The sequence below is a fragment of the Mytilus californianus genome, unplaced genomic scaffold (genome assembly GCF_021869535.1).
Source record: "Mytilus californianus isolate M0D057914Y unplaced genomic scaffold, xbMytCali1.0.p SCAF_2, whole genome shotgun sequence".
NCBI lineage: Eukaryota > Metazoa > Mollusca > Bivalvia > Mytilida > Mytilidae > Mytilus > Mytilus californianus.
The window spans coordinates 35,927,056-35,933,055 of record NW_026262668.1 but is presented as its reverse complement, the minus strand read 5'-3'; the positions used below and the strand labels follow the sequence as shown (position 1 = coordinate 35,933,055).

Sequence of the window (6,000 nt, the reverse complement as noted above, 5' to 3'; positions counted from 1 at the left end):
TCTTCTTCAAAGAATTACCTTGAAATAAAGAATAAGTCAGATAAATAGTAAGATTAAAAAAATCTTCAGTACCACTATCTTCCTGGACTATGAAGTCGTCATCCGAGACGTTTTTCTTACATCAACGCAAACCACTGTATTTTTCCACTGCACCCAATGCATCTGGAGAAAAGCACAAGGAATAGGGATTCAGGTTCGGATCCATACAAGAAAGAGAACAACGTTCATCAACAAGTACGCCGTGCCGCTGTCCTTCTACTTATACCTACTGCTGAGGTCGAAGATGTGTGGTTAAATGCCCTAACCGACAAAGATCAGATTGATACTAACATCAACTAAACGCCCTTTACAGACTATGCAACAAACTACTGATGGGACCATTACACATTACAGGGACTGCGGACTACACATTATCTAAAGGCACGACAATGCAAGCGGAAGAAACATGTCCATCACCCTCATTCAAACATCTTTAAACCAGAGACATATAATAAACTCATAAAACTACTGAAACATACGGAAGCTACGCCCTGACCATGATCAAGAATGCAGCCGTTGGGAAGAGAGTGGCCCAAAAACGAAAGTATGTCGAAATCAACAACAGATTAGAAGAGCCTATGGATAGACATCGCAACCATGAAGTCACAACAGTACAGTTTGGTGATGCAGCCTCCCACCTTATTCACGTTGAATAGATTAATAAACTCTGATAGACTAATACACAGTGAATTTATAATGTGTGTGCTACAATGTATTTTTTGTTTTAGTGCTGTTAACTTGTATTGGTTGTTTCATATTATAATGCTTGCTTGAATCTACTGTTGAATTTGTGTTATAAAAGAAATAAGATAATTTACTATATTTGTTTCCATTTCTTTCATATTTATTTATAATTAAAATCACAGAATTCATACACATACAAAAATAACCTATTACCTATCCAAAAAAATCACTTGTCAATTAAAAGTTAGTTAAGCAATGTTTATACAGTATAATCCTTTGATTGCACAAGTTTTCCTACTATTTCCACATGAAATTTTTACTTTTCTTACCAGATTTATAAAAAGTGGCAATAGGAGGAATGAACCAATGAAGACAACATATTATAATAAATCGGCAAATTGTAATAAGCTTTGAATAATGAATTCGTTATATTATTTTCGTTGTTTGTCATATATGTATATTTGTAAACCATTGGCCCATATGTGCGTAAAGCACTTTTTTTTTAAAAAAAGAATCAAAATTTATATATTTGTTATTTGGCAAAATGTCTTCCTTCAATTATGTAGTCAATAGACTATTTTCATATTACCGACTTTTGATTCCGGGGAAAATAATTAAATATTTAATGCAACAAAATCATCGGAAAACAGTTGTTTCCCCGAATTATTGATTTTACTTCTTTTGGCTGCTCTTACTTGACCGAGTACAAAGAGTAAGTAACCTGTCAAAAAATTATATACTGCGGAGTCAAAAGTCGGTAATATGAAAATGGCCTATTCGGTAGGGATACCTTCCTTATAAAAACGACATATTTAATAAAGCGGCTTACTGTTATAAGATCGAATAACGAATCAATTAAATATATTATATGACAAAATGTCTGAATGCCTGAAACATTTCCTTCAATTATGTAGGGATAAATTCCTTTTGGGTCCATTTTTTTTTCCATTTAGATAACTTTTTAAAATTTTAGTATGAAATATTTTTTCTCTCTCTAAAGGTATAGACGAGTAACTATGTCTGCTGCATTGAGTATGTTACTCTTTCTCGTGACCTTTTTTCAACATGGTGCAGCCCAATATAAATCGCAATGGCAGCAAAATGGCAGAATGATAATTGATAATAGAATGCAACAATTGCCATTAATGTACATTCCAGCAGATCACACCTCTTTTGTACAAAGTGTATTTTCAAGAAATAACAACGAACGTGGAAAACAAGGTTTTACGGATGAGTTAACAAAACAACCTCGTAATATTGGTACTACAAATGGCAAAGATATATCCTGGAAGGATCGTAATATTGGTACTACAAATGGCAAAGATATATCCTGGAAGGATCGTAATATTGGTACTACAAATGGCAAAGATATATCCTGGAAGGATCGTAATATTCCAGATATATCCTGGAAGGATTACAGTAATTAGCCATTATTTTTTCTTTTATAAAATTATCTAGTATGTAACTATTTTAGATGATTGTGGGATCGTATGAGCAATATTCAGTGGTTGTCGTATGTTGCTGTATATCATATTTGTTTTTCGTTTATTGTTTTGTACATAAATCAGGCCGTTTGTTTTCTCTTTTATATTGTTTACATATGTTTTTTCGCGGCCTTTTATGGCTTTTTATGCGGTGTAGGCTTTGCTCATTGTTGAAGGCCGTACGGTGATATTTAGTTGCAAGCTTCTACGCCATTTGGTCTCTGGTGGAGGATTATCTCATTGGCAATCATACCACTTCTTCTTATTTATATAATATTAGACCCGAAATAGATTTTTAGAAACTTTTCAAGGTACTTTTAATATTATCTTGTCAGAAGACAGTACCACGAAACACGTGATTACCTTAATCAAGGGCATACGATACATTTTGATCCCACGGATGATTTTTTTGACAAAAATTTGCATACAGGCTATTTATCACCTAGAAAATTCAAATTTGCAATAAAAGATATACCTTCATTTGCTACTTTTAGAGATAAATGGGGTCAAAGTTTGAGACATTTACTCAAAATTTCTGTTTGCTGGACATTTCGATCCTTTGTACTAACACCTTACTTTTATTGTTTTAAAAGATAAAACATTTGGAATTTCTTTTTTTACATAAGTATGCTCTGAATTTGTGTAACAATTCTGCGGAAATAATTCAATATTCTTTAATTTTCTTGATTTAAAAAAACGGCAATTTTTGCTGAATATTTATCTAATTTAAAAAAAAACAAAATCATCGATGACTTGTTCATGAAAATTGGTACAAACATTCTTCATACATAATCAAGCCAAATGTCATTTTAAAAAAGAGGTGTCCATGTACTCGTTTTCAAGTAAAAGGTTTAAATCAGTCGATAGATTTATGTCAGAGTTTGACGTCGCTAAAAATAATCTTTAACATTAGCAACGTCATTATCTCTACTGTAACTGTAGCGTATGCCCCTAGGCTTAGCGTAACGTCGTTCATGCCCTAGCGGCCGGCTGAATACCGATGTGGACGAAGAACCGGGCACTTACTTCGGGTCAATTCTTTTCTTATAATAAATATAGAAGATTACACATGAGATCAAATGAGAACGTATTAGGAATACACTTGTTAATCATAAATATGAGAATATTCTCTGAAAATAATAATAGTTAATGTTATTTTATTTCTTCAAATTGCAGTGCAAAAGGCCGCGAATCTAAGATTTTGTGATAACTATGTAGCAAGCTTGGGGATAGCAACAAGAATAGTATCGAATTCAGTTTTACGTTTCTGGATAGCAGACGAGTTATGCGAAAAAAGTATGCCAGTACAGATAGTATGAAGATATGGAGGTGGAGAGTGTCTATAATTTCTATAATTTGTTCTGTATTCTTTATATTTTGGCACCCCATTATTCTCTATTCTTTATTTTTTTTGCCTATTTTCCTCTATTCTTTATTTTTTTGCCATTTATTCTGTACATTTTGTCAATTATTCTATATTCTGCAAACCCCATCCAGACCCTCATAGTATATATTACCGTTATGTCAATTATATATTGCTATTCAAACGTATTTAAACAATTTGGCAGAATTTTGTTGAAATTCATTGATTAATTTTAACTCAAGTACATCTTTATAGCAAATTTGGTTTTCCTGTACAGGCCCTTTTTTAATTCTTCCTTTGAAAAGCATTTTAGCAAATACGGTTTTCAATTTTAAACCAATATCAGACAATGGTATAGAATTTGACCGTATATGTGCACCCAACGTTTGACATCTGAGGTCTCTTTATTTTAGGTCCCGTTTAGTCATATAACTCCTCACGTGGTCAGGTATTTATACATCCCTGGCTTTCAAATTACTTGGGTTTGAGACCCACGAAATTTATAAATTGTCAATTTCATTTACATATTTCATATTTTTCATTTTAAATAAAAACTAAGTTAGAAATATAATTTCATTTACATATTTCATATTTTTCATTTTAAATAAAAACTAAGTTAGAAATATAATTTCATTTACATATTTCATATTTTTCATTTTAAATAAAAACTAAGTTAGAAATATAAAAACAAGTGTTATGTTCATGTTTTTATTTACTTCCAGTGATTTTTGATTATATCATGCCAATGATGACGAAAGGGATTTTTGGATTCGATTACGCGAAATGGTAAGTACTATAGAAACTGTAAAACTGAACGACGTGGGCATTTTGTTCTATAATCCATATCTTTATACGAATGTGAATAGTTTGTCAAAATGAAATATAAAAAGAAGTTGCGGTATGATCGCCAATGAGATAACTTTCCACAAAAGACCATAGGACAAGGGTCAAAGTATATATGTATCCGCAATTGATATTCTTCCACGAAATGTAGGCCGAACATGCTTATTGGCTTTTTTTTTACAATTGGAGTACTTTCTTTAATGAAACTTCGTCATAAAAGTACCCATTTAGGACTACAAGAAAGACAAAGCATGTAAATCAAGTCTTAAGGGAATTGTGCCTTTGATATGCTCGGGGCCAAAATATTTGAGAGTCTAAAAATTAATGAAAATTGAAGAGCAGATAAAACTAAAAAAGAACAAAACAAAATTGTCAAATCCGGGCAAGGAACCAGAGCTTTTTGCATAAGGGAAATATATTTGATTGTTTAATTTAAAATGATATCGAAAATTTTGTTACAGTAAATTTTGATAACCCAATATCTGGATTTTCATGCCAGTACTTACAGCCCACCAGAGAGGTATCGAACCAATAGTAGTTATACAAATGTAACATTAACAGTACCAACTGCGCATTTTCGACAATACATGTCTCTTTAGTGATGCTTGAGGTCAAAATATTTAAAAATCCAAAATTTATTAAAAATTGAAGAGCTGATGATAAAACCAAAACGGACAGAAAGTATAGACAAAGACGGGCAAGGAATCAGAGCAAATCCGTATTTTCATGCCAGTACCGAAGTACTGGCTCCTGGGCTGGTATCTGTACAACAATACATAGCTCTTCTTACAACTGAGTTTTGGTTTGGTTTAAGAATGTCGTTTTTATACATTTTCTGGAAAAGTACTAGAAATTTGTCAAAATTTGTCAAACTACCGGTTTTGACATTTATAATTATGTCATCTGTTTAGATATAAGCCATAAATTATGGTTAAAACCATGCTGCTGTGATGCTGTGGATTTTTGAATATACAAAGATAAGAAGATATGGAAGGATTGCTAATTAGACAATTATCCACGACAGACCAAACTGACGTAGAAGTTAGCAATTATAGGACACCACACGGCCTTCAACCATGAGTAAAACCCATACCGCAAAACAAGCTATATAAGCCCCGAAATAACAAATGTAAAACAAATCAAACGAGAAAACTGACGGCATCAATTATGTACAAAACAATAAACAAATATGATATCCAACAACAAACGACAACCACTGAATTACAGGCTTCCGGCTTGGGACAGGCACATACAGGATGTGGCGGGGGTAAACATGTTTGCGGGTACCTAATCCTCCCCTCACCTGAGACAGTGGTGTAACAGCACAACATAAGAACAAATAAAATAAGTTGAAAAGGGCTTTACTCATCATATTGATACAAAAACCAAAAACGTCTAATAAAACACTAAATACATAAATTATAGATCTAAGAGTACTCGCAGCTACTGAAAGGTAGTTTAAAGCCAATAACAACTAATAAAAAAATCATGTATCTTAGACTGAAATATGCATTTTAAGTTTATTCAGAATTTTGCTCCTTTCTCCTCCGAAATTTTTACCCTTTTCAGAACCAACCTTGTACCTCA

General features: G+C 32.6%; 1 long non-coding RNA gene across 2 annotated transcripts; it reads left to right on the top strand.

Moving 5' to 3' along the window:
* The first annotated feature begins 1,897 nt into the window (after positions 1-1,897).
* Positions 1,898-4,360, top strand: LOC127729796 (uncharacterized). Of its 2 annotated transcripts, none has more exons than XR_007994834.1 (3): positions 1,898-2,142; positions 3,384-3,503; positions 4,293-4,360. It is a non-coding gene; the product is annotated as an uncharacterized LOC127729796 (long non-coding RNA). The 2 variants fall into 2 exon arrangements; XR_007994835.1 differs by having other exon boundaries at positions 3,384-3,536.
* The last annotated feature ends 1,640 nt before the right edge of the window (positions 4,361-6,000 follow it).